Here is a 13,288-nt window from a genome sequence, read left to right as displayed (position 1 = left end):
TGAAGAGGGCTGGGCTTTCTTGAGAGCCCTGGAAATCTGACCCTAGCTGCTCTTGTCCTTGCCCTCCTACATGGTGCTCCACCCGGACTCTCAGCCTGGATACTGGGCAGCATGTTGGTAAGGAGCCAAGGTCTGACCACTGGAGTTTGTGCCCTGTTTTACTGTGTCTATATGCACTGTGATCTTGGGCAGATTGCTGCAGGCACAGGGCCTCAGCTTTCTTATCTCTAAAATGGGGATCATATAGCAATAGCACACCCTTGAAAGTCCCCATGATGATGAGATGAGATATTGCCCTCAGTAATCCTGAGCACAGTAGCTGCCACAGACCATCCTGCTGCTCTTCTCTCCTTTATTCCCAGCTCATTTTACCTGAAATACCACAGCCTGGTATTAGAGTACATACTGATTCTCTTTGTCCTCTGCCACATGTTACCTGGACAACTGTTTTTGGTAGTCATCTTGTTAAAGTCATAGATCTGAGTCTGTGAGCTCCTCCTTGGGAGGGTTTGTTTTATAGATAACACACACACACACACACACACACACACACACACACACACACAGAAATAAAGAAAAGAAAGGATGGGGGTTAAAATAAATAAAGACACTGACTTTGTTTTAATCATTCCCAATGTTTGTTTCTTTCTTATACACCCTCTTCTTTAGAAGTAGCCATCTTCTGAAGTGAACATCTAAAATGAAAAACTCAGCAGGAAGTCATCAGGGAGTGTTCTCAACAGGACAATGTTTGGGAGTAGAAAAAGACCTTAATTTTATGATGTGACTGTATCAGTCCATTCTTGCACTGCTATAAAGAATTACCTGATACTGGGTAAATTATGAAGAAAAGAGGTTTAATTGACTCACAGTTCTGCAGGCTTAATAGGAAGCATGACTGAGAGGCCTCAGGAAAATTACAATCATGGCAGAAGGTGAAGGGGAAGCAAGCACATTTTCATGTGGCAGTAGGAGAGACAGCAAGCAAAGTGGGAAGTGCTACATACTTTTAAACAACCAGATCTCTTGACAATGCCATTGCAAGACAGCACTAGAGTGATGGTGTTAAACCATTAGAAACCACCTCCATGATCCAATCACCTCCCACCAGGCCCCTCTTTCAATATGTGGAGACTACAATTTGACATGAGATTTGGGTGGGGACACATAGCCAAACCATATCAGTCACCAAAGTAGTGGTGGCAAAGCAGAAGCCCCTAACTCCTTGGCAGGTGGGACTTCCATCTCCTTTTTTCTGGTGCAGAGGATGTAAGACTGACCATAGAATACTTTCCTGAGGTAGAGTCACTTATGGCCCCCTAGACACTTCTGGAGGTGGGAAACAAGTGAACAATGTATTGGAAAGCCTGAGCTTGTCAAAGTGACAAGAGTTTCTGATGACACAGGATCTGAGGGTCCCCATCAACTGAGTCCAGGGCAACAGCAGAAACACTGGCCTGGCTCTAGGGCCACAGACCTACTTGGACTACCTTGGGCAAGGCACCCCACCTGTGTGGCCTTGGCACCTCATCTGGAAAACGAAGGGGCCACAGTTTGTGGGCAGGGTCTCCTCAGTCCTGACATCAGGTGGCTTGTCTCAGCCCCTACCAACAGGCCTGTCTCAATGCACAAGATGGCAATTGGTATTAAAAATAATAATGGTGACTCATGGAGAAGAGATGACAAAAGAAAGTTGTTCTGATTTATTCACTGCATAGCTTCACATTTAGGGATCCTGAGGGATGAGGGATTCTGCGGAGCTAAATCTTCTAAATAACTGAATTCTACTTACGAATCCCCAAACTGAATTTTATTCTAAAGTTTGAAATATTATGCATATTGTCTTGGAATTTTTTCATTGTATTTAATATTTTGTTCTCAATATTTTTCTTTCTTCAGTAAGAGAGGATGGAGAGGATAACTTGCCCTTCTCTGCATGTCCCAGACCCATTGCTCTGTGCAAGAATACAGTAGTGCAAGGATGCCCTCCTGAGCTCCAGAGCTCCATCATAGATTTGAAGTTTTCCCGACAGATTTCCTCTGATAATTTTTGCACTCTTTTCAGTCTCTGATGGTGTCACTGGGCAGAAACTAGAAGAGACATTGCTTTCATATAAGGAGTCCTGAGTCCCAATTCCCAAGGGTCACAGGAATGATTTCAAAATCAAAGAGCTGCTCAGTGGCGGAACTGGTAGAATACCAGCTCTTCATCCTGTGAATGACAGTCACAGAGGAATCCTGAAGCCAGCTTGCCTATATGCACTCCCTTATGTTCCTTTTTAGAGGGTCTCTAAGTCACCCAATCCAAGGTTCAAGGTCATCTCCTCATAGAGGTGATTGCTGAAGAAGACTATCCCATCTTAGAACCCACTGTGCATCATATTCTAAAATACTTCAGTCTGGAGAGATTCTTTGGTGAGTGCTAATAAATTAAGAAACTTACTGTAGAACAACCTGAGATCCTAGTCCTGTTTGGGTAACTAGAAGAAACCTGGGCAGAATCATATATAAGTCATTTTCTTTTTTTTTTTCTCTTTTTTTCTCTCTCTTTGTCTCTTTTTTCCCTCCCTTCCTCCCTCCCTCCCTCCCTCCCTTCTTTCCTTATTTCCTTCCTTCCTCCCTCCCTCCCCTTTCCCCTTTCCATCCCTTCTCTCTCTCTCTCTTTGTCTCTCTTGAAGAGATTCTAGTAGCATGCAACCTATCCTTGATATAAATTAAAATGTGCTGCATTGCAGATCCAGAACTCTAAGGACCAGCACTTTGCTGGCAGAATCAGCATATACTCTCCTAGATGGGTGTTGGGAACTTGGTTGCCACCATGTGGTCCAAACAATCATGCTTCAGCCCAAAGTGTGACAGGCAGGTTGCCCAGACAATAATGGAGACAAAATTTCCATTACGAAATGATGGTGACGTCCTTAGAATGAATCTGCTTCACACCATGCATCCCTTTTTGCCCAACTCATGTGAGAAGAAAACATACACCCAGAATATCTATAAGCCACAGTGGCTTTATAATGTGCCAATTTAATTAGGCTGAACTCCATTTCCTATGTTTCTGGTTTGGCTGGGCCACAAAAGAGATTCTTATAGGAGGTTTGAAGGGCTAAAGGGAAGAAACAGTCATTTAGTATCTTACACACATTATCACTCTCTGCTGACTCACCTTGTTGTGAAACAATAGTTGGGCCTGCAACTGCTTTTCCTTCCCTGAAATCCTAGGCCAGGTGTGTATGTTTAGCTCTGTGATACAGGGCTCTGGCCTCTGCAGGATGCCCTCAAAGTCATAGGCAAGAACTCACATGAGTTTCAGTCTATCTTCATGGCCTCCAGCTCATGCTTGTACAATCGAACTTGTTCTTGCTGTCTATCCCTGTGTCATAATCTAGCCCACAGAGACCTTGACTTTCCCTTTCACAGGACACCATGTTGGTTCATTAAATGGATAGTATTATGCTTTTTGAACCCTACAATCAGGAAGTAACCACTACTCTATACACATTAGTAAGACACTTGCATGCTAGAGAGTATAAAATAAATCCTATAAAAATTCAAGAGCCTACCACCATGGTAAAATTTCTAAATGTCCAGTGGTCTGGAGCAGGTCAAAATATCTCTTTCAAGGTGAAGGATAAGTTGCTGCATCTTATCTCTTCTACTGCTAAGAAAGAGGCACAATGCCTACAGAGCCTCTTTGTTTTTTTGAGGCAATATATACCTCATTTGGGTGTGCTTTTCTGACCTGTTTACTGAATGATACAAAAAACTGCTAATTTGGAGTGGGGTTCAGGATAAGAGAAGGTTCTGTAACAGGTCTAGGCTGCCATGAAAACTACTCTGCCACTTGGGCCATCTGACCTAGCAGATTCAATAGTACTCTAAGTGTCCCTGGCAGATAGAGATGCTGTTTGGAGTCTTTGGCAAGCCCTTGTAGGTGAATCACTAAACAGACCCTCAGTATTTTGGAATAAAACCATATTATCTCTTCATGTAACAACTCTTCTGTTGAGATACACATTTGTCACTTTCTACTGGGTTTTAGTAGAGACTGAATGCTTGACCCTGGGCCGCCAAGTTACCATGCAACTGAGCTTCCCATCATAAACTGATACTGTCTTATCACCCAAGCCATAAAATTGGGCATGCACAGAAGTTCTTTATTACCAAATAGAAGTGATATATATGAGATTGGGCTCAAGCAGGGCCTGAAAGCACAAGTAAGTTGCATGAGGAAGTGGCCCAGATGCCTATGACCCCTATTCCTACTACACTGTCTTCTCTTAACCTATGGCCTCACAAGGAGCTCTCTATGACCAGCTCACTGATGAAAATCTTGATCTTGTGTTTTACTGATAATTCTGCATTATATTCAGGCACCATCAAAAATTATATGGCTGCTACACTGTAGCCCTATTCCAGGTGGCCCTGAAAACAGTAATAAAGGGAAACCTTCCCAGTGGCAAAACGTTGGGCAGTGCCCAGAAGGAGAGACAGCAAGAGTTATGTGTTCATACCAATTCATGGACTATGAATGGTTTAGCTGGTTGGTCAGGGACTTGGAAATAACATGAATGGAAAATTTGTTATAACAAACTCTGGGGAAGAGGCATGTGAGTAGACTTATCTGAATGTGCGCCCAGTATGGAATATTTGTGACCCATGTTAATGCTTACCAAAGGGTGATCCCAGAAGAGTAGGATTTTAATAGTCATGCAGATAGAATGACCTGTTCTGTAACAGTCAGCTCCCTTCCCTACCCATTCCTGTCATTGTCTAATATGTTCATCAACAAAGTGGCCATGGTGGCAGGGATGGAGGGTATACATAGGCTCAGCAACATGCACTCCCACTCACCAAGGATGACCTGGCTAGGACCACTGCTGAGTGCTCAATCTGCCAGTAGCAAGGACCAACACTGACATGGCATCATTCCCCAGAGTGACCAGCCAGCTACCTGGAGGCAGGTTGATTACATTGGCTTAATTCCATCATGGAAGGTGTAGCACATTGTTCTTACTGGAAAAGACATTCACCCTCCATATGAATTTGCCACGGGTGATAGATAAGTTAAAAAAAATTCTAAACATCAACAAAAGTCATAAATTTAGTGCATTTTGATGCATTTTACCTGTGGATAAGAGCCCACTGAAAGGTTACAATTTTATGTACAATTAAAAAACAAACCACAAGTTGGTTATTATATGTCTATGTTCATATCATGTCAGAATGTTCAAATTAGGAAGCAGGAAAGTAAGACTCCCAGGTTAGTTTAGATTAAATTGTACTAACAAACAGTCTCAAACTCCTGATTGACTAATACAACATTTCTTTCTCTTTGCTGTCATTGTAAGTTGGCTGGGGGCTCTGATTCAGGGCCCTGGTTGACAAATCAGCCACCTCTGATTGATCACAAATATTCCATACTGGGTGCACATTCAGATAAGTCTATCCACATGCTGCCAGTTATGATGGCAGAGAGAAAAACTGATGGGGTGGTCTTATATTCAGATAAAAATGACAGGTCCAGGCAACATGCCTTCAACTCCAAGGGAGCCAGAAAAGTCAATGCTGTCAAAGCCAAAAAGATTTTGGTGGTCAGAACTAATGAGTACTCCAGAGGTGAGAGAATGTGGTAGCTGTTAGGGTCCCTCACAGCACTGAAGAATGACAATTACTTGTGAAGGAAGAAACAAAGAAAAGGCTAGAAGTCAAGGTGTAAGACTGGAACCATATAGTTTAGGGGCAGATGGTTAGACACACAGACTTGAGTTACTCATTGCTTTCCAGCACAGTGTAGAAAATGATGCTCAGATAAGCTTGTAGTCATCAAGGAAAGGTAACATTGTGTTGTATACATTCTTTAAGAAGGTTTGGGCATTTATGTGACATTAGAATTATTTCCATACCAAATCCCTAAAATGTTGATATTCTATATGTAAAGGGACACTATGTTCAGGTCTTTATTCTGCAAAGATGCCTTATAGTGAAGACACAATGGAATTATTACTGGTTTTGTCATTATCATAGTCACTGTACCCCCACTGCACCTTATCTCTAAGTGAATTAAGACACAAGAAGCAAAGGGAAAAGCCACAGATTTCTTGGAGAATATACACTCATTTAAGTCTGTCAGTTGGCTATTTTCAGCTGCATCAGAAGAGAACATGTTGGGATGACATGCATCCCTGGATAAGATTGTTTTAAACAATATGAGAAATCAGTGGCATTCAGGCCAAATTAAATCTAATTTACTCTACAAATTGCCAAACTATCAGTCCTATTAAATCTGTTTATTAAAAGGCAGGAGAGTCGGCCTGGGTCGCAAGCTGTGGCTGAGATAATAAGACAAAGATGAAGCCCACTAATGTAGATAAATCATGTTTGATTTCCAGGCCAGAGGTAGCCAATGAGAGGGCTTTCACCTCACCTCCCCTGTCATCCAGAGGTGTCTGTGAGCCAGTCAGGCTGTCCCCAGAGTCAGGCCATACTGATTGATTTCCATGGCACTAGAAGGCCCATGTCATTGCCCCCAATCTGGGGTCATTCATAAAACCAACTTTATTTCTCTCGAGTTATTCATTCTACAAAGTACAATTTAAGCAGGTCTTTATGATTTATGGCTGAGTGGGATAAGTAGGGTAGAGTGGTAGATAATGATGGTGGCAGTGGCAGGGCTGGGAGGTTGGGATTGAATACTTTTAAGTACTGAAGTGTAAATAGGGCAGGTAATAGTAGACCTTTATTCCCAAATTATTTGGAATGATCCACAAAATCTAGTAAGGTTTAGGGTTGTATTTCATGTGGGTATATACATAAAATGACGGAAAAAGGCCAAGGCTAATTAAGGCCTTATTCTTTAACAAAATTAAGCTTTGTTTATAATGCTCAGCTTCTTGAAATGCCCTATCTCAGGGTCTGCAGGTGCTAACTTCTAATCCTCCTTGGAGGTCTAGCCTAAATCTCCTCTCCTTTTAAGAAGCCCTCCTTTAATATTCCAGTCCTTAGCTTTTCTTCCATAGAACTTCTGCCCCAGTGAATATTAATAACACTTGGCTTGACAATTATCACATTGTACTTTGATGAGTCTCTTTTACAAAATGTTTCCCTGAAATTTCAAAATAAATATGTGGAGAGATCCAGTAACTTGCCCAAGATCACACAATTAGTAATTAATGCTTGTTCCTAAACTCTATTTCAATGTTTTATTCCATGGGGTAATTTGATCTTGATGGGAAAGAAACTTCATTAAGGATGTGAGTTGGAGTGGGCTAGAGATTGGCTTGGGAATACTATGTGAACTGTGCTGTATTCCTGTTTCTGGGGCTAGGAAAAGCTCATAGGCCCTCCGGTTAAGTCTCTAGCAATGATCCTATGGCAAGTCTCTAGCAATGGCCCTCCAGCCAGTGCAGGCAGACAGGCTGTGTTGAAGCTGAATATCTCGGTTCACCAATACAGTAGAGTGATCCCGGCTGGGTGCAGTGGCTCACGCCTGTAATCCCAGCACTTTGGGAGGCCAAGGCGGGCGGATCATGGGTCAGGAGATCGAGACCATCCTGGCTAACATGGTGAAGGCCCGTCTCTACTAAAAACATAATAAATTAGCTGGGCATGATAGCAGGTGCCTGTAGTCCCAGCTCCTTGGGAGGCTGAGGCAGGAGAATGGCGTTAACCCGGGAGGCAGAGCTTGCAGTGAGCCGAGATCGCACCATTGCACTTCAGCCTGGGCAACAGTGCGAGACTCCCTCTCAAAAAAAAAAAAAAGAGTGTTCCCCTTCATGGAAATTTGACCTGCAAGCACCTTCCACAGATCCATTTCTGTGCCTTCCACTTTGTTCCAGGAAGCCTTCAGCTCAGACAGGCTGTATAATGGATACTTTTCTTAAACTAAGAGTAGGGAGAATGAATGAGGATAAAGGCAACCCTTGAGCATTAAGTCTCAAACTCCAGATCTTAATTCTGTGGATGAACTTGTATGGTTTGGTTACAATTTTGTGCAGTCCGGGGCTGGGTCCAGAAAACCTCTGGAGAAAAGTTGAGGTGGGAGAACGGAGGGAAGAAAATTGCTCACAGTAATCCAAAGGCTTTATTAGTCTGTAATTAGGAGTGATGACATGAAGCCAAGTGAGGGAAAATTTAAGCTGAATTGCAAGAAAAAACGAGTCCCTAACAATGAAGAGTATTCAACTGTAGAGGAAAATGACAGAGACAGAGCAGCGGTAGTCACTCATAATTTCTTTATTGGTAATTTGTTCTCTATATTTTGGATGAAATACATATCTGGGAAGTATGCCAAGCCATGCAAAGGATGCCCTTTAACCGGCATTCAGGGTGATAGCATTAATGGCTCTGGGAGAAGAAAATGAGATAATCTTGAGAACTAGCTGAGAATGAGAAGTCCAAAGAGCAAGATGTTCTCTTAGTTTCAGGCTCCGGCGCTGCACATCATTTGAGCTACTCAGAGTTGGGGGCTTGCATCACTGGAGCGGAAACCAGTGATCTCTCGTCTTGCTCCCAGTATCTCCAGGGGGCATCTCTTACTGCCTCCAACCTTAGAAAAATCTGAATTTTCAGAGTATCAGTAGTCTAGGCAATGAGAATTTAAAATGTTACTCTATTTTATGTAATACATTTATTTTAGGAGAAAAAAAAGCTTGAGGTGAGGTTTTTGAAATGAAACATACACAGACTGCTTTGCATCACCCTCTGGTAAGACTTTTTTATAAAAACAAACCTTTGTTGCTCCCTATGTAGTGTATGAAGCAGCAGCTCATTCTTCCTGTAGTCTCTCACCCAGGTGGATCTTGGTATGCTGCTATTTTCATGTGACCTCTTTGTTTATATTCTTTCCAAGGACTTCTACAATCTGTTCTCAACTTACCTTTGCAGCCATATTTGCACTACTTGTATCTTCTATTTCAGTTTTCTGGTGTGTTTAATGTTTACTCAACATACACATGTGCACATACATGCACAAGAACAAACACACTCACATATGTATGAACTCAAGAGCATGCGCACACTCAATGGAAAGAACCTGTTTTTCTTCCATTTAACATCTTGGGAGTCTGGTGTTTCTGGGAATATAATCTGAGAAAATGCTTCTTTTGTTTTTAAACTTAATCTACTCATTGTTCTTCAAACCCATTTTCTCCCTTCTGCTAAAATGACCCATGTGCATTTGGTCACCCCTCTTTTTCTGCCTGGAACCCATCTTCACTCACTTCACTGTATGAGAAATCTAATTGCCTTTCAAGACTCAAGTCCAGCACCACTACTACAAAATGTCCTTTCTAACCTTCTCAGCAGAAAGGAATCTCACCTTTCTATCAAATTGCGCTGCCCTTGAATAACAGAAGGATGTTCAACAGATCTGCCTCCTACTGAAGGTCTTTGAATTCATGCTTTAGCTCCTTTACTAGGATGTGCTTTCTCGAAGTTGAGGATCATCTCTTAACACTGCTTCACACTTCCCCCAGTACCTAGCAGAGTCTTTCTTACTGAGCAGGTGCCCAGAAAGTACTCTTTGTGGCCAGGCATGGTGGATCACGCCTGTAATCCCAGCACTTTGGGAGGCCGAGGTGTGCGGATCATGAGGTCAGGAGTTCGAGACTAGCCTGGCCAATATGCGGAAACTCTGTCTCTACTAAAAATACAAAAATTAGCTGGGCATGGTGGCGCATGCCTATAGTCCCAGCTACTGGGGAGACTGAGGCAGAAGAATCGCTTGAACCCGGGAGGCAGTGATTGCAGTGAGCCAAGATCGTGCCACTGCACTCCAGCCTGGGCAACGGAGTGAGACTGTGTCAACAACAACAACAAAAAAAAGTACTCTTTTTAGAGAAGAAATTAATTAATAATCAGAAAATTGATTTTTTGAACAAATCATTTCTCCACCTAGGAGATGCTCTGCTTGATCCTTCTTCCAAGTCTCATTAGGCCCTGTGATTCCCTTACAACAAAATATAAGGTCAATTCATTAGGTCACCACTGGTCCTCAACATGTTCCTCTCCTACTGAGTTCCTTCTTTCTACTGCACCACTATTCAAGTTGAATCTTCCTTCTAAAGTGGTTGTCTCTTGACTGGCTCTTTAGCGCTGGCCAAGCCCTGCCTTTTCCAGGAATCCCCTTCTGGCCATCCCAGTTTTGATAGACACTCGGGTTCCCTGAATTATTATTGTAATTGCAATTAAGCTTCACAGTGCATCATTTAACTATTTTCTGTTTTAAGAATGTTGTCTTTGTTTCTGCGACTACCATAAATTAATTGAGAGATATATAGAATAGTGACAAAAGGCTTGAACACTGGAGTCAGCTGCTGCTTGGCACCTGATTCTGATACTTATTAGCTGTGGGATCTTGGGCAAGTACTTAAATCCTACAACCCTCACTTTCCTCATCTGTAAAATGGAGATAATAATAATGCATACATACCAGCTTAAGTGGAGATTAAATGAGTATGTGTAAAGCACTTAGATCAATGCCAGTTATATATATAAGCACTGCATATGTATATACTATTATTATTTTTATCAGAGTATAGGCTGATTGTTGCTGTTTCTCCATCTTCTCTTCCAAGTACACAGCAAAGTGCCAGACACATATGTAACTAATATGTTTTGTGCACTTTATTTATGCAACAAATATTTATTAATCACCTTCTAGGTGTCAGGTCAATTCTAAGGGCTCAAGATACAGAAGAAAACCAAAGAGACAATGCCCTGCTTTCAAATAATTTATATTTTATTGGTGGAAGATAAGTAATAATTGTGTAATGTTTAACATATTACATGTAATTGTAACTGTGTGTATAACTGTGTATTTAATATGTTATATAGTACATATAGTCATATAGACCATTGCAATAGCACGTTTTTAAAGGTATATATGGAGTAGGTAATAATACATAGTATATGATATAGTATGTAATGATACAAGTGACTACATACGCTACGAAGGAAAATATAGCAATGTAAAAGAGAATGAAGTGAAGGGGCCTATTTTATACAGGGCAGTGAGGGAAGACCTGTCTGATAAGGTGATGCTTGATAGGAAACCCAAAAGAGATAGCTACATGATAACTGGTGGAAGAGTGTTCCAGGTAGAGATAACTGGAGTTCACACAGTCTCTAAAAGTTGGAAAGTGTTTTGTCTTGTTTGAGTAATGGCAGAGAAGCCAGTGTGGCCTGAGCAGGCAAGGCAAAGGGGAAGACTAGTAAGAAGTAAGATTAGGACCTAGGAGGAATTTAGCGCATATAGGCCTCCTAGTTCATGGCAAGAATTATAAATTTCACTGAGTGGGATAGGAAACTATTAACTTGCTGTGTCAGTTATCTGTTGCTTCAAAACAAACCACCCCAAACGTGGTGGTCTAAAACAGTGATCATTTTATTATTGCCCACAAGTCTGCAAACTAGGTGGGACATTCTTTTTTTTTTTTTTTTATTGTACTTTAAGTTTTAGGGTACATGTGCACAATGTGCAGATTTGTTACATATGTATCCATGTGCCATGTTGGTGTGCTGCACCCATTAACTCGTCATTTAGCAGTCTTGGTTTTTTCTTCGATATTTACTGAAATGATGATTTTCATCCATGTCCCTACAAAGGACATGAATCATCATTTTTTATGCAGTGCCACATTTTCTTAATCCAGTCTATTGTTGTTGGACATTTGGATTGGTTCCAACTCTTTGCTATTGTGAATAGTGCTGCAATAAACATACGTGTGCATGTGTCTTTATAGTAGCATGATTTATAGTCCTTTGGGTATATGCCCAGTAATGGGATGGCTGGGTCAAATGGTATTTCTAGTTCTAGATCCCTGAGGAATCGCCACACTGACTTCCACAATGGTTGAACTAGTTTACAGTCCCACCAACAGTGTAAAAGTGTTCCTATTTCTCCACATCCTCTCCAGCACCTGTTGTTTCCTGACTTTTTAATGATGGCCATTCTAACTGGTGTGAGATGGTATCTCATTGTGGTTTTGGTGTGCATTTCTCTGATGACCAGTGATGATGAGCATTTTTTTCATGTGTTTTTTGGCTGCATAAATGTCCTCTTTTGAGAAGTGTCTGTTCATGTCCTTCGCCCACTTTTTGATGGGGTTGTTTGTTTTTCTCTTGTAAATTTGTTTGAGTTCATTGTAGATTCTGGATATTAGCCCTTTGTCAGATGAGTAGGTTGCGAAAATTTTCTCCCATTTTGTAGGTTGCCTGTTCACTCTGATGGTAGTTTCTTTTGCTGTGCAGAAGCTCTTTAGTTTAATTAGATCCCATTCGTCAATTTTGGCTTTTGTTTGCCATTGCTTTTGGTGTTTTAGACATGAAGTCCTTGCCCACGTTCTAAAGTCATATGCCAGGTCAGCTGGGTGTGGATGATCCTGGATGGCCTCACTTACACATCTTACAGTTGGTGGTCTTGTTGGTCTAGGCAGCTTCATCTGTGATCACACATCTCTGTTCCAGGTAGCCTCTCATCTTCCAATAAATAAGACTGGGCTCTTCACCTGGCAGCCATAGTATTCTGATCAGTTGGGTCACTGAAAAAAATTAAAATCTCTGATTTGTAGCATTTGCTAATGCTTTTTGTGTAAATATTCCAACCATGGTTGATTTCAAGCAACCAGTGGTTTAACGATCAATGTATTAAATTCCTGAATATCTCACTAATCTATTGTAATTCTGAAACTAAACCAGGCACATGGTGTTAGGCTTCTTTTGTTTTGGGCCAGAGATACTTCTCAATTAGGGAACAATTCTGCTTCTAGTGGTAGTATCTTTGTCTATTTTTTTTTTTTTTTTTTTTTTTTTTTTTTTTTTTTTTTTTTTTTTTTTTTTTTTTTTTACTGCAGGTGTAGCTCATCCCTCTGGGCTCTATTGTGAACTGTCTCTGGTCAACTTAGTACAAGCTAATAAAATTCCTTTAAAAAACTTGTGGGTTTCTTAAGTATAAGATTAATTTCTTGTCATTATATGTGAGAAAAGCCACACTCACATTTATTTTTGAGACAAACCTCTCTCTATTTGGGCCATGTTAGGCTGGTGAGGGGCCCAACCTTTATATTCATGGAAGACGTGTTCTACCAGAGAGGATCTGTTAGGTGCCACTTCTACCTTTCTGAAGTTTTAATGAATGCTGTTACAGCTACACTCTTGAATTGGTATTTACACAGAGACCATTTCTTTCTTTAAGAGTCTTTGTCTGGCTAGAGTAACTGAGGATAAAAGATAGTTTTATTTTCCAGTCTGCCATATGCTGCCTTCCATATGCCTGTCAAATTTGCTG

This window comes from Hylobates moloch, unplaced genomic scaffold, assembly GCF_009828535.3.
Source record: "Hylobates moloch isolate HMO894 unplaced genomic scaffold, HMol_V3 SCAFFOLD_5, whole genome shotgun sequence".
In the NCBI taxonomy this organism is placed as follows: Eukaryota; Metazoa; Chordata; class Mammalia; order Primates; family Hylobatidae; genus Hylobates; species Hylobates moloch.
The sequence above is the reverse complement of the archived record's forward strand: the minus strand, read 5'-3'. Positions refer to the sequence as shown.